The sequence below is a fragment of the Microtus ochrogaster genome, chromosome 19 (assembly GCF_000317375.1).
Source record: "Microtus ochrogaster isolate Prairie Vole_2 chromosome 19, MicOch1.0, whole genome shotgun sequence".
NCBI lineage: Eukaryota > Metazoa > Chordata > Mammalia > Rodentia > Cricetidae > Microtus > Microtus ochrogaster.
Window position 1 is genome coordinate 8,375,331 of NC_022021.1, and position 21,414 is coordinate 8,396,744.

At 43.5% G+C, this 21,414-nt stretch overlaps 1 long non-coding RNA gene across 1 annotated transcript in view; it reads right to left on the reverse strand.

Annotated features, from left to right (window-relative positions):
• Positions 1 to 7,349: 7,349 nt before the first annotated feature.
• LOC113457164 overlaps positions 7,350 to 21,414 on the reverse strand; it is a 17,587-nt gene continuing 3,522 nt past the window's right edge. The window contains exons 2-4 of the long non-coding RNA XR_003377785.1: positions 20,792 to 20,873; positions 15,226 to 15,521; positions 7,350 to 7,463 (exon numbers count right to left, since the gene is read on the reverse strand). This is a non-coding gene — a long non-coding RNA (uncharacterized LOC113457164). The remainder of the gene's footprint in view (positions 7,464 to 15,225; positions 15,522 to 20,791; positions 20,874 to 21,414) is intronic.

Below are 21,414 nucleotides of genomic sequence, written 5' to 3' on the forward strand. Positions count from 1 at the left end.
CAGCTGCACTGGGGTGTGCAGAGCCGGTCTCCTGCAGTCAGCAGCTGCACTGGGGTGTGCAGAGCCAGTCTCCTGCAGTCAGCAGCTGCCAGGGAGGTGGATGCAGGCCCAGCCTACTCTCAGCCTCTGCTGGCTAAGGCTAAACCTGTCTCCCTTCCGGTCCTTGATTAGCTCAAACGTGTTGATTGCCCTTTGTGAGAAAACCATTCAACCGTGCATGTGTAAGCTCTCTTGGGCCTTCAGCTCAGAGATGGGGGTGGTTTAGACATATTTCCATATAGCGGAATACCTTTTATGTAAGTCTGTGGAAAGGGAGAGAAAAGGGGAAAAGGGGGAAAACCCCTCAGCACTTTCTTTTTCTTCTTTTATAACTTCTTTCCAGCAAATTTTATGTGGAACAAAACTGTCTTGCTCACTGGGTCTTCTACCCCACCCCCAAACACACACACACACATACACACACACGCACGCACGCATGCAAGCACACACGCACACACACACTCACACACGTACACACACACATACACACCACTGATATGACCAGAGCTCACCCCAAGGCATTTCTCACCTGACCTTCAGCCTCTGGCTACATCCTTGCTTTTCTGTTTGTAGACAAAACCACCCTCAGCCTCAGCTCTGTCCCACAGACATGCATGGAATATTTGCCTCTTTCCAGGTCCATCGCCCAGCTCCCTCTCCCCCAAGAAGCCTGCTATTGCTCTGCCATCTCCCTGCTTCTCTGGAAGGCCTGTTCTGCTTTCTGACTGCCTGCATTCAGGTGGAATAGGCCAAGGTCTAAAGGAGAACGTGGAGGAAAAGGTACCAGTGATACAGTGGGTATCAAGTTAGATTATTTTCTCATCAGAGAGGAGGGAGAAAGATGGCAGAAGAATAGCCACAAAGCACTGGGGAACAGAGAGGAGCCACTGGATGAAGAAGAAAGGAGGTGGGTGGGAGCGGAGGAGACAGCTACTGCTCTTACTTCCATGGCCCAGGACCTAAGAAAAGAGTTGGACAGGGAAGGACTTGGGAAGGAAGAGACATAGGCAGGGTCACTGGAAAGCCTTGGCCCCCAACCACATTGAGTTCCAGGTGTCAGACTGAGATTAATTTAGTAAAGTCTGTGGCCCAGGGATGGTCCAGCAATGGTCAGCACCATGGAGAGTCTCAAGAATGTTTTTGTTTTGTTTTTACCCTCTGAGATGTGGCCTTCTTATTTCTGTTTGTTTTAGGAAGCAACACAATGTTTACTGAGCACGTACTGTGTGCTCGACATAGCGAGGCATCACTGTTTGCTGTGGCTCCTGCTGGAGACTGACAAAATGTTAGATCAATCTCTGCCTACAGTTTAATACTGACTCAAGTGTAAAGGGCACACGCTTGAATCTCATCACGAAGGAGGCTGTGGCAGGAAGATAAAGAGTTTAAGACCATCCTTGGCTACATTATAAGGGGAAAAAAAGAGGAGGAAAAGGAAGCATAAGCTGACTATATTCTATAAAGACAGGAACTTAATAACAGCTCATATTTATTGACTGATTGCTATGTACAAAGTATATGTCTAACAGCCGTATATAAGTAATTTTATTTCTTCATAATTATCAGCCTTTCTTTAGGTGATGTTTCTTGTGAAAAATGAAGCCAGAATTTAAACCCAGACCTTCTGACTCTAGTGCCCATACTTCTAACTACCAGATTCTATTGTCTACATGCCGTGACCACGCCATGGAAGAGAGGTCTCTGCGGCCCGTATGTAGGAAGGACATGGAGAGATGCACTGTTCCAGAGCTGACACTGGATCAGGAAGCTCCCTCGCAGGAGTGGTCCCCGGCCTACGACAATGTCACTATCAATAAACAGTACCTTCTAGACACAAAAATCCCTAGTAACATCTGTTGTAGGGTACCTCCCAATTTCTCTTCTATCAGGTTCAGTGTGCTCGGACTGATATTGAGGTCTTTGATCCATTTGGACTTGAGTTTTGTGCATGGTGATAGATATGGGTCTATTTTCATTCTTCTACGGGTTGACATCCAGTTGTGCCAGCACCATTTGTTGAAGATGCTTTCTTTCTTCCATTGTATACTTTTAGCTCCTTTATCGAAAATCAGGTGTTCATAGGTTTGTGGGTTAAAATTCGGGTCTTCTATATGATTCTATTGGTCAACTTCTCTGTTTTTATACCAATACCAAGCTGTTTTCAATACTGTAGCTCTGTAGTAGAGTTTGAAGTCAGGGATGGTAATGCCTCCAGAAGTTCCTTTATTATATAAGACTGTTTTGGCTATCCTGGGTATTTTATTTTTCCATATAAAGTTGATTATTGTCCTCTCAAGATCTGTGAAGAATTTTGATGGGACCTTGATGGGGATTGCATTGAATCTATAAATTGCCTTTGGTAGAATTGCCATTTTTACTATGTTGAACCTGAAATGATCCTATCCTATAGCCATACTGATGAATATTTTGCATATCACCATAGAACCTTCATCTGGCGATGGATGGAGATAGAGACAGAGACCCACACTGGAACACTGGACTGAGCTCCCAAAGTACCAATGAGGAACAGAAGGAGGGAGAAGATGAACAAGGAAGTCAGGACCAAGAGGGGTGCACCCACCCTTGAAGACAGTGGGGCTGATCTATTGGGAGCTCACCAAGGCCAGCTGGATTGTGACTGGAAAAGCATGGGATAAAACCGGACTCTCTGAATATGGCGGACAATGAGGGTTGCTTAGAAGCCAAGGACAATGGCACTGGGTTTTGATCCTACTTCTTGTTCTGGCTTTGTGGGGGCCTAGCCAGTTTGGATGTTCACCTTCCTAGACCAGGATGGAGGGGGGAGGACTTTGGACTTTCCACAGGGCAGGGAACCCTGACTGCTCTTCAGACTCGAGAGGGAGGGGGAGAGGAGTGGGGAGAGGGTGGGAGGAGTGGGAGGCTGGGAGGAGGCAGAAATTTTTTTTTCTCAATAAAAAAAAATCTTAAAAAAAAATCCCTAGTAACAAAACATACCCGCTCATTTAGAGAAAGGATGAGGCACCCTGGCCGTGAGAGGTGTATTCTAGGAAGAAGGGGTACGTTGGTATTTGTGAATGAAGCAATGTAAATAGCCAGACTAAGACCAAAGAACAATGCCATGGGATCCAGTGTGGGATGCAGCAGGGGCAAAGCATCTGCTTACCATGCATGAGACCTGGGGTTTGGGCCCAGCACCAGAAACAAAGACAAGTGAACAAACCCTTTGTGGTCATCTCAGGAGACTCCAGAAACACATCCAGTGAAATTTATGGGTTTGTTTGCTGTTTTGATTTTTTTATTAAACAAATTTGGTCCAGGTCTCATGTGGCCTGAGCTGATCTTGAACTCACTATGTTCAAGGAGACACTAGTCTTGAACTCCCGACCATCCTGCTTCCACCTCCTAAGTGTATGGGATTGCAAGTGTATGATATTATACATGACTTAATTATTTTATTTGTATAAATTAATGGTGCATACTGTGACAATTCAATGTGTGTGTATAATATATATTGTTCAAATCAGAACAACTAACGTTTCTATCTCAAATATTAAAGTTTTGGATTAACACACAGTTGCTATATGTACTCATAAGGTATGGAATGGCATTTCAATACATGAACACAAGTGCTGCTTAAATAAAATAATATTTCCATCTCCTTTTTATAATATTGTTTTGGGAACTTTCAATTCCTCTCTGTATGTGTAGGAAAACGATAACCATCCCCACATATATATACACTATATATGGACATGGAAGTTACTAATTCTGTGTTTGGGTGCCCATTCACAAGCTTTGGTTTATCATGCTATCCCTTGCTGGTCTCAGTGTCTGGTAGTCATTATTATATACAACCCACATGAGCTTTTTAGAGCATCCACATAGGGAGAGAATGTGCAGTTTCTGTTAGTGTGTGTGTGTGTGTGTGTGTGCGCACGCGCGTGCACACGTGCTCATGTGCCTATGGAGGTCAGGGGTCTACATTGGTGTCTTCCTCAGCCACTGTCCAAGATTCAAGAATGTTTATTTGATAATTTCATACACAAATGCTTTGTATTTTCACCATTTCTACCTCATTCCTGTCCCTGTTCCATTCTTCATGTCCCGTGCACAAGTCTGCCTCTCAAATTCATGACTTCTACTACAGTTATTACTGTTTTACACACACACACACACACACACACACACACACACACACACGCACGCACAAACACGTACTCCCCCCAGTCCAGTTAATATTCTTTATATGTGTGTACACCACTTTAGAGCTGTTGTCTTGGTCCTGGGTATCCTATCAGGGAACTCATTTCTGAAGAAAACGGATCCTCCCTCCTTCTGTAGACATCAATCACATGTGGTTCTTTATCCGTGCATGGGACCTCCTGACTGCATGTTGGTTGTGAAGGCAACCACAGTGTTAAATGCACATAGCTGGAGCATTCCTGTCCTGTCTAGGAAATGCTGTCCCACATGTCCTGGTCCTCTGGCTCTTACAGTTTTTCAGCCTCTTCTTTCACGATGGCCACTGAGTGTTAGGTTTAGGAACCGTGTTGTAGATGCTCCATTTGGGACAGGATATCCACAGCCATCTGCCCTTTACCATTTGTGGCTGTCATAGCCTCTCTGCACTGCAAAAGGGAGTAACTCTGATGGGGGAGGTGAGTACTGCGTGAGAAAACGCATGAATGCCTCCGCCTTACTTTTGGAGATAGGACCTTGGTGCTGGGATCTTTTAAATTATTGTGATAAAATATCATAACCAAAAGCAATGAAGAAAGAAAGTTTATTTTAGTTTACAGTTCCAGAGGACCAGAGTCCATAACGACTTGAGCAGCATGGCGACAGGCCAGCGTAGTGGCAGGAGCGGGAAGCTGAGCGCTCACATCCTCACTACACACAGGATGCAGAGAGAACTGGAAGTGGAGCAGGGCTATGCATTCTCAAACCTGCCTCGAATGACATCCTTTTCTCCAGCAAGGCTCCGCCACCTAAACATTCTACAGTCTCTCCAAACAGTTTAACTAACGGACCAAGTGTTCAAAGACATGAACCCCATGGGGAGTATTTCTCATTCAAAGCACAGCGGTGTCTCACTAAACCTGGAGCTCACTAACTCAGCTATGCTGGCTGGCCAGAAAGCGTCAAGGATCTGCCTAGCCCCCACTCTTCCATCAACGCTGAGTTTACAGATGTGTAATGCTGCACCCGTCTTTTTTCATGGGTTCTGGGGACCCAAACTCAGGGTCTCATTGTGTCCCTGGCTGGCCTATAGCTCACAGACTGATGTTGAACTCACAGAGATCCGCTTGCCTTTTGAATATGGGATTAAAAGAGTGCCTCACCATGCCCAGATTTGCATTTTGAAAGAGCCACAAGCCTAGACAAACAGTTTTGAAAGCTGCAAACCACAGGTGGGGTATTCAACCATCAGCTGTTTACAGTCTTACCCATAGCCACTACAATGAAATGTAGAACACATGTGGGGTCTCTATATCATCTATTCACACTAAAACGACCAAACATGAGTAGGAAAAATAAGAGCAGTCTCAACAGATGCAGAGAAACCCTGCTCATACTTTGAAAAACTAAGTCATCTGAAGGTGTTCTAGCTCCCCAAATTAATCAGTAATTCAATATAATGCCAACCAAATAAGCCCAGATCATTTTTTTTTTAAACATTGATAGGCTGATCCTAAAATTTACACGAAGAGAGTTAGAACTGCCAAAAGAAATCTGAGAAGAAAGCCAAACATGTTCTGACTTGTTTTTTAGACCTTCTGTAAGACTGCAGTGTAAGCAAGGCGGTGATGCTACTGGGGAAAGGCAGATGTGTAGACTAAGGGGACGGAGCGAAGGTATAGACATAGGTGAATGGGAACTTAATCATTTGATTTTCAAACAGAGTTTGACAAAGAGAATTTAATAGAGAAAAACATTTCAACAAATAGTGCTATTAAACTTGACCATTCTCTTACCAAAGAGAAAAGTAGTTCTGTATATACGACACTTATGTCTTATATGAAAGTTGATTCAAGGTCAATCAGAGACCTAAATACGTATCTTAGTTAGGGTTTTTATTGCTCTGATGAGACACCATGACCACATCAACTCTTATAAGGATAACATTCAATTGGTTGCTTGCTTACACTTTAGAGCTTTAATCCTTTACCATCATGGCGGGAAGCAAGGCAGTGTGCAGGCAGACGTGGTGCTAGAGCCGAGAGTCCCTACATCTTGATCCAAAGGTGACAGGGAGTGAACTTTCTCACGGGGAGTAGCTCAAGTATAGTCGACCTTAAAGCCCACTCCACAGTGTGACACACTTTCTTCAACAGGCCTCACCTTCTCAGAGTGCCACTCCCTTTGGGGGCTGTTTTCTTTCAAACCACCACAGCAGGAAGCATTAAATGATGAAAGTGCTAGAAGAAGACACAGGAGGAAGTCTTTGTCACCTTGGGTTTGATGATATGACGTCAAAACATGATCCATCAAAGAAGAAGCTATATCACTTCCCACTAGCACTGTATGGTGGTTCCCCCTATTTTTTTCCCATAGAAAAAAATAAAGCCATATTAATTATATAAATCATTATCTCATAGTGGTTTTGATTTGTATTTCCTCATAGCATAACAATGCTGAATATCTTTTTAGCTCTTTGTTGGCATTTGTATAACTTCTTTGTAGAAAGGTTTATTCAAATCCCTTATCCACTTTTTAATTAGGACATAATTTTGTTTAGATGTATATGCTCTTTATAGATATTAAAAGATATATAACTTTGGCTGGGATATGATTCAGTATTAAAATATGTGTAAGACAGTAGGTTCCTAAAATATGGCAATATTTTAGGTGTTGGAATGATCTATCTGCTATTGTTTGTCTACCAGTCTGTCCCTTCCTCCAAATCTTTGTATACTAAAGAATTTGGCTGTCTCTCAGTTCCAATTATAATGTCCAAACTCTTAGACTTTCTTAAGTTATTGTAATGCTATTGTTATTCGTAGTTAAATGAATCATATCATATGTGATAATTTATACTTAACCGGTGACTCATGTGGCTCCTTAAAGTAATATAAACTAATAACTTTGACAAAGCCATTGGGTCAAATCCATCTGATAAACATGATGACATTGCTTTGAAGGCCAAGCCTTCTGGTTTAAAGAAGGGAGAGCACTGGGTTTAAGTGCACTAGTAGTTTAGACTGATGTCTCAATAGATCTCTGGGAACATGCTAAAACTTTAGGTCGTGTGTCAATCACTCCTCCACTGTGACCCAAACCTTTTGGCCATGTGTCAGTTGCTCCTCCACTGTGACACAAACCTGCAACTGTAGAAGAGAAAAGATGTCCTTTGACTCATGGTTGCTGAGATTTCAGGCAGCCGACTTCACGTTTCTGGGCCTGAGGTGAGATATGGTATCATGGATAGCAGGGCGAGTAGCCTGAGGTAGAGATAGATATATTACTGCATTGCTAGCTTCCTCTCTCTTTCCTTTTTTGCTCTGTCTGGGCCCGCAGAGTGGTGAATGGTGCCAGCCACATTCAGAGCAGGTCTTCCTCTTAGCTAAGCATCCCTGGAAGCACCCCCATCAACAAACCTTGAAGTGTGTTTTGCAAATCTTCTAGGTGTTTCTCAACCCAATCATGAGTAATATGTGCTAACACAAATATGAAGTATTTTGAGTCTCTGCTAAACGATCATTACCCTTTCATTCCACTCTGGTGTAATCCGGAATTAGTTACCCTACCCTCTGTAGGTGCCAGCTTCATGCTTCAGAAAACGGAGCCATCCTTACTCTGTTATGCAATTTAAAACTCTCAGTAGGCTCCACATCACTTTTGAACTCCTTTTTATTTCTGGGGTGGGGTTAGTTACTGTCATAACCAAATCTCAAAACACATTGTTGCCGTGAGAAATGGACTGCTATCTTTCCCTCGAAGATATTTACATTATGGATGGAGGCTGCTTCATAGGCACCAAGATAAGCATTTATTGAGAATCTGGTGCCTGCAAAGTATGAGACACTACTGGGAAATCAGGACAAAGATGAGTGTAGTATGGCTCCTGCCAGGACAAGAAGACAGGCTGACAGACGTAGATTATTGTTGCTTTTTGATCTGTTCTTTTGTTTTCTAATGTAGGTTAAAAAGCAGAAGAGGACTGGAGCTGCCAAGTCTTCATTTTAAACTGAGTCTATCTTAAATCTTGCTATATCTATGATCACTAGCGTTTTATGCTAAATGATCTCAGTTCCTAAAATAGGAAAGACAGAAATTCAGAATAAAGGAATATTCTTTAAATTTTAGCAAACATAGTAATGTTCATATTTGATACAGTGTCAAAGTTGCTACATTGTCCTTGAATTTTCCCATTTCAAAGATCATCATTGAAATGAGAGCAAATGCCTTGAGAACCTCTTTTAAATGGCTTCCTAAATGTCGTCCCTATAAGATGACATATGGCCACATGTTGACAGTTTCTGAAATAAAACTCTGCTAAAGATAAGTGTTGCTGGCTCCAATTGCTTTAACAAAAATTCCAGTGGCACAGGCCTAAGGATGAGCTGGGAACAGTTCATTGTTTAGAGCTGGGTGTGGCTTAAGAAAGGTCCCATTGACCTGTTGGTCCAGATCAAAGATGACCAAAGAAATGCCTTTGATAAAGGACTTAGTTCTCTTCTTTCTTGGTATATTAGCAATTTAGACTGGCAAATGCCCTAGGGGTAATGTTACTATGCTATTATAGAAAAATTAATATTGCATTTCTACGAAGTTCCTAAGCCTGTTTTGCCCACATCTTGGCATCAAAGCAGTTTCAATATTACTTGTTATTCTTAAGAAAGTATATCCCTGTGTTGCGGAGAAGGCTCAGTGGGTAAAAACCTGGCTGCACAAACGTGAGTTCCGGTCCCCTTCCATGCTGTCCTACTTTGCTTTCTGTCGCTGTGATAAAAGACCAACCAAAGCCACCCTGGGGAAGACGGGGTGTGTTTCAGTTTACAGGTCACAGCCCGTCATCTAGAGAGGCCAGAGCAGGAACCTGGAGGCGGGAATGGAAGCAGAGACAAGGACGGGTGCTGATTACTGACTTTCCCTTCATTGCTTCCTTAGCTTGCTTTCTTATATAATTTGGGACTACCTGCCCAGGGGTGGCACCTCCATGGGTTAAACCCTCACACCAGTCATTAAGCAAGAAAATGTCCCACAGATATGATCATGGGCAACTCCTGTGGTAGCAATTCATCGTCTGAGGTACCCTAGTACCTGACAACTCTAGTTTATGTCAAGTTGACAAAAGCAAACTGACACATGGAAAACTATCACACAGCACAGCCACACTCATATGTAACCGCAGCATGGGACATGGAGACAGACGGACCCTTGCAGTTTGCTGGACAGCCAGAAGAGCCCAAACAGCAAGTTCCCGCTCCAGTGAATGATCAGGTCTCAAAAATAGGGAGGAGAGCAATAGAAGAAGACACCAAAATAAACTTCCACATGTACGCAAAGAGCCAACTACATTTGAACATATTTTCACATACGTGCATACAATACTTGCATGCAACACATACATGAGACAGGTAGAGAAAGAGAGAGAATAGCTCTCTCCTGCAGGGCATGATGGTGTGTATCTGTAACCCCAGAGTTTGATCCAAAGGTCAAAATTATCCTGGGGTACATGAAACCTCATCTAAAAAAAAAAAAAAAACCCAGACAGAAAGAAAGACGTCATGTAATATTTTAACCTTATTCACACAACAACCTGACAAGCTATGGTAGCACTATAGTGAATAAAGACAGAAAACCAAGAGATGAAATTCAAGTTTTTAGCAGAAGAAACAGGGTTGTAGGTGGGATAATTGCTAGTTAGGATGTAGCTGCATTCATTCCTGCTGCTACAACAAAGCACACAGACGGAAGAGATTCCAAACAGAATGCATTCTCCCCAATCGGGAACCTGGGGCATCCAAAGTAAAGGTGCTGGTGGGTTTGGTGTCTGGTGGGGGTGGGGGTTGGTGGACACTGCTCTCTGTTCCCAGGAATGCGTACCTTGTTGCTGTGTCCTCTAACAGACGTGGATTCTGGGTCATCACATGGAGGATGGGCCAAAAGTGCAAGAAGGAACTTTCATGACTTACTCCCTAAAGACCCGCCTTTCAGTTCCATTGTCTGGGGTGCATATGCCAACACACACATTTCAGAGGGATATACTCAAACCACATAGAGAAATCGTTCAGATTTCCCTGAACACTAGCTAAAATCAGTTTATGACACCATTAAGACATTTTGTTTTCCATAGAGGCAATCTGAAAACCAGATTCCTTGTCACCACAGTCTTGGAGCTTACCAGTTTGTATCTGAAATTAAATACAAATAAGAGGTCCTCTTTTCTCCTGTCAGGAGACTGTTTTGTCATTAACAGTGGTTGTGGCAGGAGCTGTCACCGTCAGAGTCACATAGCCTCATACACCCAGGCAAACAAAGGGGAGTGTGTGTGTGTGTGTGTGTGTGTGTGTGTGTGTGGCATAGTGCCAACATGTTACTTCTCAGAGCGTCTCCCCGCCCCCATCTCTCCAGTTCTCACTGCCTTCTTAATTAAATATCACAGAATTTATGGACTAGGTGGAGACCCAGTGACGGCTGTTACACAGAGACCACCATTCTGTAATGAGCGTGCGTTGCGGGCCGTATTCTCATCTCATCCTAGCACTGGAGTACAGGACTGCCATTTGAATGAAATAAGGCTCTTGACTCCTGCAAGAGAAAGTGAAACTCACTCCAGGTGCCGACTGCCTGCCAGTGCTCCTGGTTTCAAAGGGCAGCGCTGGGCAGTGTCAGATGGCCCTTCCCAGGAAATGGAGCTTGTTTTGAATGACTCTGTCTCATGGGAAACAGTTTATTGCCCATTATCATCAGATCGGTAAAGAATCCGAGTGAGGGCGGCAGGACTGAAGATGGAGTTTAGGAGAAATCTTTCAAGATTGGATTTCTTGGAATTTGGGCTAGGATGTGTGGTTGTGGGTAGAATAGTGGTGGCTACTACATGCCCTGTAGTGAAAGCTCACAGAAGTTCAATCTTTATAAACCCAATGAGGTCAGTGGGATAATAATGATAGTAGTGGTGATAATGATAACAATAATAAATAATTAACAGACTTGTTACTTATCAACCTCATCAATTATCTGTATGTACAGATACGGAATCAGTAGACACCTTTTCCTTGGAATCTGAGGTCCAGTTCAAAGAGCAAACTCAAAGAATTGTTAGTCTTGCTTCAGATGAACAACAGAGCCCCTCTGTGGACCTGCTTGGCTTTCATGTGTGAGAGTGATGTTGCACACTAGCACCACGACCATCTCTAGAACGTACAGAAGGCAGGGCACACAGCTTTGGGTGTGGTGCTTTCATAGCCCAACTGGATCCATTTTGGTGCGATTTTACTCAAACAACATTTTCTAGAATGCTTTTCTCTGTCTTGTTCTTTGTCCTTAGATTCCCGACTGAGATATCCATCTGGGTTTGTCTTCTACAGCCATACAATTCTGCCTTACACCCATAAAAGTTCCATGCCTCATCTTTCCTGGGTAGCATGTCAGAAGCAGTATTTTCAGAACTCCCCTTTCAAGTGAATGAGGAGACTAGAAGTTTAATTATCTAGTTGGTATCAATACACCGATTTGGGGGCCTAATATACTAATGTAACCAAGTTTGGTAGGTATTTACTTTTATTCTCTTGCTGGAGGTATATTTAACAATACTTTCATTCATTTCTTACAATGTATTTTGACTATATTTACCCAAACCCCTCTTAGATTCACCTTAATTTGTGTCTGCTTTCTTTAATTTTTTAAAATTATAAAAAAATATACTCTAATTTGTGATGTTCTGGTCCTGGGCCGTCTACTGGGGAATGATCAACCAACCAGGACCCATAAAGAAAACCACCTCTCTCTTGCCATGAAGCCATCAGCTGTTCATAGTTTCTCAGTTGACTGGGGGCTCACATACCCCTCACCCCATGCTAGAATGTCACCTGACTTGAGCGTGTGCAGCCCACAGCTACCATGAGCTCCTAAGTACAGTGGCCTTGCTGGGTCTAGAAGACGCTAATTTGCTTTGGTCTTTCCTGGCCTCTGGCTCTTCGGTCTCTCTGTGGCTCCCTTTCTTAGCTAGTTCTTGGCTCTTCAGGAGGAGGGTTTGCTATAGCCATTCTGTTTGTAGCTGAGCACTCCGCTGCCATTTATTCTCTGTACTTTGAGCAATTGTGAGTTTCTTGATTAGCCACTGCCCACTGTGTAAGGAAACTTCTCTGCGCTGTTCGAGAGCTGCACTAATTTATTGGTATGGAGATGCAAATTTAGAGGTCAGTTTGATACTAGGTCCATCTAGAACAATGATGGCAGTAAGCTCACCCCTGGGACTGGTGAGCTTCCTAACCACGGGTTCATGACCTGATCTGTGGTACCAAAGAGGTGGTTCTTCCTATAAAGTAGGCCCTAAGTACAACACAAAACCCAGCTGGCTGCCCTCATGGCACTGGTGCCGTTATTGTATCCATGTCACTTATTACTCAGTTCTTAGGGTTCACCGTTGGGTGACACTGTTGGTGACTCCCCTCCCTTCCATCAGTATGAAAGCTAGCCAGCAAAGAGGAATCCTCCCGGTCAATACCCGCTTCTCTGTGCCCCAGGAGCAGTGTATCTGATGTCTTCAGCGATAGGGTCTTACCGTCAAGTGCTGGTGGGCACTCAAGAGTAATGGCAAGAGCTTGCATTGTCCAGGGCAGTGGCTCTCAACCTTCCTGATGCCATGACCCTTTAATACAGTTCCTTGCTTATAGTGACCCTTGAGCGTAAAGTTATTTTCATTGCTGTATTAAGACTGTAGTTTTGCTACTGTCATAAATCAGAATGCAAATACCTGCATTTTCCAATGGTCTTAAGTGACCTTTGTGAAAGGGTCCTTTGATTCCCAAAGGGGTCACAACCCACAAGTTAAGAACCACTGGCTTAGGGGGTTTCTGGGGTATCCTTTACCAACAACTCAGGGGAAGACATTCTTGTCTCTGGGGTTTTATTTTGTTGTTGTTGTTGCTTTAATTTGCAATCCATGGTTTCTGGAAAGGGAAAGGAGAGGAGCAAAAGTCTAAATTCTTATCTTCAGGTACTCTGGAGTTAAGACAAAAAAATTTAGACAACTGAGCTGGGAAACCTTGCTGAAGATTAACATGGACCCTTATCCCCAGGACCTCTCTTTGCCAAGGTCTAACAGTGGCTGTTGATCCTGCATCCTCAGGGAACCCTGCATGGCACACTGGCTGTGACCCTGACATCCATGCCCTGAAAGAAATGGTAACATGGCCATACATTGACTAACTTTTTCTTGAGTGTACACAATGAAATATAACCAGAACATTAGATTCCTAAACCCTTTGTAAACTCTTTGTCATAAATATTCCCCTAATATAAAAATGGCGTGCAATTCAATACCCTTTCATAGGGTCTTTGTAGAATTAGCAAATGTCATGAACTTTCTATTGGAATAAAAAGACAAGTGCCTAGGGGAGTGAATTTCTGCCCTCTGACCTTTCGCCTTTCCGCTGGCCTGAGTCCACTGATGACTTCAGTCTCAGATTTTCAGTTCAGATGTTGTGCTCCCTGGTCTTTGTTGACTGGAAGACTGTTCCCATCAGTTTTTAATAACTTCAGTGATGACATTTCTCCTTTACCCCAATAGCCTTTTCATTTCTATACTTCCACAATGCTTGGTGGAGATTCAACCTAGAGTAAGCCAAGTTTTACTAATTCCGATATTGTTTGGGCAATTGAATTTGCACCCAAAACGGGATTACATTTATACCACAACTCAATGTGAGGCTTGGAGTTGTGATAATATGGAGTTAGGAAACTCTTGTCTCTACCTTCTCCTTTGAAGCATTCACGTCCAAAGTCAAATTCCTTATTTTTATGGTCTAAGTTCTATGATTGCCAATGAACTTTAAAAACTCCTTGAGTGTGGCTGGAGAGATGGTGCAATGGTTAAAAGAATTTGCTGCTCTTCAGAAGACATGTGTTCAGTTCCTAGCGACCATGCAGTAGCTCACTGCCTTATGTTTGCTCTCAGTAGGCTTCCAACACGTAATGAAGGATGCATGTCTCCCTTTTTGCAGAGTACTGCCAGCGTAGTGGGAAGTAAAGATTTTTTTTTGTTTTCTTAAGACAAGGTTTCTCTGTGTAGCCCTGGCTATCCTGGAACTTGCTCTGTAAAGCAGACTGGCCTCAAACTCAGAACTCAGAAATCTTCCTGCCTCTACCTTCTAAATGTTGGGATTAAAGGCATACACCACCACCACGTGGCTCACAGCTATTTGTAACTGTAGTTCCAGGGGATCTGATTGCCTGTCAGGTTTCCTTGAACAGTATACACATGTAGCTCATGCACATACATGCAGCCAAAACACTCATACACATAAAATAAAAGCACATGCATACATACATGCACATATGCATACATATAACTGCTCAAATTAAAATGTAATGGGTTGCACTGTAGGTGTATAAGTTGGGGCTGGGCACCCCGCAGCTTCATATTGTCTGCATTTTGAACAGTTGAAGTTATCTGAAACAGCTTCTCTCTGCTACAAAAGCTGCTCTCTCCACTTGTCAAAGAAGCCTCTTTATGAAACAGATGAAGACTGTGTGCTATTTATTGTTGGGCTTTTATTCTTGGCAAAATATTTGCAAGATTCACTCATGTTTCACTAATACATTTGACATAGGCAATTTCACTTCATTGCTACATACTATTTACTAATATGAATGTACCACAACTCACTGATATACGTTCATTTCAATTGTTCCTAATTTAGGACAAACATAAGTAACAATGTATGGCTTTCTTGTTCTCAGTATGTTCTAAAAATCAATCTACACTGAAAGGTCTCAGGTTTGGGCTATTGCCTCCCCAAAGCAGAAACCGGCATTCAGTTGTCCACATCCCCGGTGACACTGGCATGTGGCTGAGATGCTCCCTTTACACATGTCTGCTGATGATGTCACACAAGGAGAGTGGCGAGGGGCCCTGGGCTGCCAGGAGCAGAGTGGCAGTGGTGGTAACCTGTGATGCCACCTCCTGTCTGCCCTGGGAAGTCCCACCACACTGCTTCTGACTCCACGCCCAGACCTCGAAGCCGAATCTCTTACCTTCACCAGGATTCCTGCGGGGCATTTATTTATTTCCCAGTCTGTCTGAAGACTCTATGATGGGGCTCTTCCTCCTGTAGAGAAGGAACTATGGGAACAAGACCCGACGAACCTTGTCTGATGGTGTGGAGACAGCAGATGTGATGTTCCCTTTGGAAGTGTGGACAGTTCTTACATGTCACGCAGTACTTGAGAGCACAGCTTCTAGAGCCAGACTGCCTGGGTTCAGGTTCTGGCCCCGTGACTTGGGAATGTTGGCAAGCGCTCGTCCATCTGTGCCTCTATCTCTTCAGTGTCTATCAGCGGTGGCAAGAGGACAAGCGCTCTGTCAGGGAGCTGCACAGCCCATCCCTGCCACCAGGGAGCTGCACACCCCACCCCTGCCACCAGGGAGCTGCACACCCCAGCCCTGCCACCAGGGAGCTGCCTGCTTCACCCCTGCCACCAGGGAGCTGCACACCCCATCCCTACCACCAGGGAGCTGCACACCCCATTCCTGCCACCAGGAAGCTGCACACCCCATCCCTGCCACCAGGAAGCTGCAGACCCCATCCCTGCCATCCCTAGAGTCTTTGTCGTTGAAAATAAATTGTTTTCATATGATATATTCTGATCACAGTTTCCCCTCCCTCAGCTCCTCCCAGATCCTCCACAACTACACATCTCCTTTCTTTCCATTTTCTTTCTCTTTAGAAACCAAACAGACGACAAAGGAACACACAAACCAGAAAAAAATGAATAGAAAAAGCACAAGAAGAAGACAGCACGCACACACACACACACATACACACACACACACACACACACACACACACATACGCACACACCATAAAAATGCAAAATTGGAAACCACAATATACAAACAAGCAATGCCCCCACAAAACGACATGAGACAAAAAGTCTACAGAAATACTGCTGAGTTCATCTTTTTGGCCATCTACTGCTAGGTGTGGGGCCTACGTTTAAGTGTGGGTAATATACCCAGTGAGATTCTATTGGAGAAAACTAATTTTTCCTTTTCAAGTGGTTGTCAGTAGGAGATAGTTTCTCGGCTAAGGGTAGGAACTCCTGTCTACTTCCCTTTCTAGAATGGGATCTTGTGTGACTCGATCCTGTGCACACCCTGTGTGTGCTGCCACATTCTTTGTGAGTTCATTTATTTGTCAGACCTGCTGTGTCTAGAAGGCTTTGTTTCCTTAGTATCTCCATCCCCTTCTCTTCCACACAGCTCCCTTAACCGACAACAGGGAGAGGTTTAATGAAGACATCCCATTTAGGACTGAGTTTCCAAGTATCCTAGATTTAGCGTGGGGCAGTAAGCACTGCTGGACACCTCCGTATGTTGTAGTCTAGATTTCTATCCATGGCTCCAGATGGGATTTGATGGTGGGGTATAAATACTGGAAAATCAAATCAGGTACTTAGTTACATTGCTGATGTGAAGAGACACCATGGCCAAGGCAACTTATAGAGGAAAGATAGAGGAAAGAATTTGTTGGAGGTTTATATTTCAGAGGGTGAGTCCACTGCCATCATGGCCAGGAACACTATGGCAGGCAGGCAGGCAGGCAGGCAGGCAGGCATAGTGCTGGAGCAGTAGCTGAGAGCTTACATCCTAGCCACAGCAGGAGGCAGAGAGAGCTAACTGGGAATGATGTGGGCTTTTGAAACCTCAAAGCTCATCCCAATGACACTTCCCTGAAGAAGACCAAACTCTTTAATCTTTCCAAGTTGGTTCACTAACTGTGGGACCACATATTCAGATGTGTGAGCCTATGGGAGCCATTCTCATTCACACCACTACAAAGGTAAGTGGGTTTTTTTTTGTTTTGTTTTTTGTTTTCTTTTTTCTAACATAAAGTGCACACATGGGACTGGAGCATTGGTCTCAGGAGACCTGATGCCCTCTTATGGCCTCCAGAGGTACTGCATGCATATGGTATATAGACATTTGCAGCCACCCAGCCACGCATAAAATGAAATAAACAGTTAAAAGCACACACATATAGTTAAACTTTGTGAATGTCTTTACTATTATAGCTAACTCCCTCTGTGTCTCTGTCTCTGTATCTCTCTCTCTCTCACACACACACACACATACACACACACTTTAATGGTATCTTCCTGAACTGCTTAAGAACTAATGCAGTTATAGGATCTCATTATTTGTCACGGAAAAACATATACTACACTCTCTCTCTTTCTGTGTGTGTGAGAGAGAAAGAGAGAGAGAGAGAGAGAGAGAGAGAGAGAGAGAGAGAGAGAAAGAGAGAGAGGGTGCTAGATATTTAGTGCTAAAGTGGGGAACAAGTTGGTCACTGTATGAAGACCAGATGGCAAAGAGGGACAACAAGGCTCTAACTGTCACAGTCCAGGCACTGCTTCATTGGGTTGCCATCTAGGAGAGCAGTTCTTCCACTGACTGTGCAGGTCGATGCCCAAATCAAGTATCTAAACTTAGACCAATCACCTAGGTCATGGAGGCGGGATCTGTAAAAAGGCGGTGGTTCTCATTTGTACCAGATAATCTGAAGGGAAGAGGCAAGGCCAGAGGTGGAAGAACATGCGCAATGACACCAAGTCATGATGCTGTGCAACTCAGAAACCTGCAGTGCCACACTGACTACCCTGTTGAGTTATGATAGGCCAGTTGACTCAACCAACCTTCATGACACCTTCATTTCTCATCACGTACCGCCATTACACTTCATTCCCCACTCCCACAGGGAAACGCCCTTGCCTTGCCCAGCTAGCCCTGCACTTTTAGTTCCTGATCATCCACTTCCACAGTGTCCTTCATTACAGATCCTATTTTCTGTCTTTGCCTATTTACCACTTAAATTACTTCTCTTCAGGACTCAAGGCAAATGCTCCTTTGTTTGGGAAGATGCTTCCATGCATCAGAAAGCCACGCCCTTTCCTGTGGCTGGACCCCTTTGGAGTTTCTCAAAGATACCCGAGTCAGAATGAGAGCAACCTCATCCGTGAGGACCAGTCATTGGTGCAGGTTGGCGCAGGAGGACATTGTGATGCTCATGGGATGTGCCTGAACAGCTCCTTTAAGAGAGGTCTTCCTGACTCAGCACTGGCAGCAAAAGCTGCATGGCTTACTTAGGGAAGGGCTTCCTGGTTCATGCTAGTTGCACAAACAGCTCTGGTTCTTTCAGTAAGTCAAACACTTCAATGGGGTCTGTGAGCAGTGTGTTACAAATTGCTTAATGATGACATAGACTGTGACCCTGGAGCTGGAGCAGTGTGCATGGCTCTCAGAGGCAGTGAATATGGCTCTGCTTTGTTGGACTGGGCAGAGCCAACAAGCAGGGCCACAAAGTTGGTCCTAGTTATGTCTGCTTAGCATTAAAAAAAAAAGCACTCCTAGTCAAAAATAATTACAGATGCACAATAAAGACAGATTCAGATTAAAAAAAAAGACCTCTAAATGCTTGGGAGAAAAAAAGAAATAGTTATAAAAACATAAATGGTTTTAAAAAAGTGAAGTTTTTAAAGAGACAGAGCATAGACAGTCATAGATTAAAGGAATAAAGAAAAATAAGCCACATAAAGATGGAAAATAAATAGAGTTGGATCATGTATATTATTGTGTTTTCTTTAAATTTTTTGACTGTGATTTAGCTAAGTACAGAGAGACATTTCATTGTATGGGCTGCTAAGCTAAACCAACATATGTATTTTAAAGGCATCTTGACTTCAAAATTTGGGTCTAAAGATTGCTTTGGAAAAGAGGTTCTATGTTTGTTTCCATAGAGGACAGAAAGCTGTGAATTTCTTATTGGCTAATATGGTTTGATAAAACAAGACCTCCTGAAGCAATGGTCCAGATAATCCAACATCCACAACAGCTTCAGGAATGCTGGCTGAGATGAATCTATCACGCAGGAAGCCCCATAAAAGATCAGATTAACAGTGCCCCTAATCAATAGTTACAGTTTTTCTTAGTTATGATAAAAGGGTAAATTAAATAGAAAACTTTGAACTCACCAAGATAAAATGGATACTTGGATGTTTTCCCTGATTTTGTCAAATATATATTGACTGGATATTATAACTGTAGTTCTTGTTTGATAGCTGTTTTGTTATATGTAATTTTAGTATGTTAAAGTTAAGACCTTTTTTTTTGATTAGACAGAAAGGGGGAGATGCTGAGGGATGACCTTTCTGTACACTGTGAATATGTACTATTCCCATTGGTTAATAATAAAAGCTGCTTGACCTATGGCAAGGCAGAATAAGGTTAGGTGGAACAATCAAACTGAGGACTTGGATGAAGAAGGGTGGAGTTGGGGAGATGCAAGCAAGCTGCTAGAGGAACAAGATGTGCTAGAGAACAGGTAAAGACACAAAGTCACATGGCAAAATGTAGCAATAGAAATGGATTGATTTAAGCTGTAAGAGCTAATTAGTAGTAAGTTCAAGCTATAGGCCAAACATTCTAAAATTAATATAAGCATTTGTGTGATTATTTGGGACCAGGCAGCTGAGACAAAAGAAAAACTCCACCTCCATTTACAGCACCAATTCTTACGGAATCTCTACTGATTTCCATATCTACACATCATCCAAATGACATCCCAAAATTATCTTCTGTACTGCCAAGAAAAGGGTCCTGGTAATGATCTGCTTTGTTTGGTAATGCTGGGGCTCAGAGAGTGACATCTCCTGAATATGTCATTCCGTCCCCCATGCTGCATAATTTGATCTAAAAGAAATGAAAATGCCTTAAGAGCAAGCTAGCTAGGCCTTATTCTTCTCCCTACCAAGTGAGGGGAGGCTCTTCCTGGAATTTCCTAATCTGCACTGAGAAGATTGAAAAGGAACACAAGTGTGTCCCCTCCATCCCGAAGCTCCCTGTCTAGCTGGGTACAGTCAGCTGGAGAGTCTCCCCACTCCCAGGCAGACTTTCAGAAGGTACTGTCTGTTCTTGGGGCTCCCCCAAATTCTGAAGACTGTCTCTAGGACTTGTTTGCTTGGTCATCATTTAGGCCCCTTAAGTTTGTCTACAATTCTCCTTTTCTTCTCTACTACAGAATAAGGTCAAAGAAGTTTCTGGATAACTTTGGAATTGTGGGTAATCTCTTTGGACTGTGTGATTGTTTTCTCCAATTACTTGTCTTGCCACTCAGTCCAGGTAACCTTCAGAGAAATGAGCATTTCTTCACCCCTGCAGGCAGGCACTTCCCAAGAACCCAGCGCTGAGCCATTTCTAACCAGCAGGACTCACAGGGAAAGGTCACAATAGAAACTACAAGATCCATTCAAATTTCCACAGACAACAGGATTTGGGGAAAGGGAAAATGAATGAAAACCCCCTTCTGTGCCTAAAGATAAGACATGAGTGTGGGACCCTGAAACCCTGAAGCTCAGGTTGAACTCTTCCCACTAACCAATCAAAGTATTTTTGAGAGCTCAGATCAAATCCCCCCCCACTCCTCAGTCTGTCCCTCTCCTTCCCCCTCTTTCCTTTCTTCCTTCCCTCCTTCTTATCTTCTCTGACCCCCTTGTCTCCTCATCTGTCTCCCCTTCGTCTTCATGGTTTTTGTGAACTCACCTGAATCACACCTCTTTCTGGGAACAGTAAACAGCGTGCCCATACAGTGGCAGCTCAATGCTGTTTCTCCCCCTTAATTTGCCTAGAAAAGGGCATACAGAATGCTTTCAGAATTATCAGTGAGAAACACTTTTTGATGTTTAAAAAATGTCACGAACTGACTCTCTCAGGAGAGACTTTATGAAACGCAAGAGGGAAAAGCAATGACTTCATGGACGAGCCTGTCCCCATCTGTCTGGAGCAGAATCCCTTTTCTAACCTGTGAGATCTGCTGGAAAAGAATCCTCAACTCCACAACCCTCTGGCCCGTTCAGGAAGCATGGTCCAGGATACAGTTTCCACTGGATGTAGGAGCTGAGGGCCCACAGAGACCAGCTGCACACTTACTGGCTGTGGTTTTCTAGACGCCCCATAGATTTCTAGTCCTTTTTACTCCTTAACATCTTGCAGAAAGATCTAAATTTGAGATGCTGGTGCTCTTTTGAAAAATGATCAGTGGGTAAATTAATCTAGAAAAACTGTGCATCGCTTACACACTTACTGCATGTAAACCCTCCCTGCAGAAATACTTGTGCATCTCTTACACACTTACTGCATGTAAACCCTCCCTGCAGAAATACTTG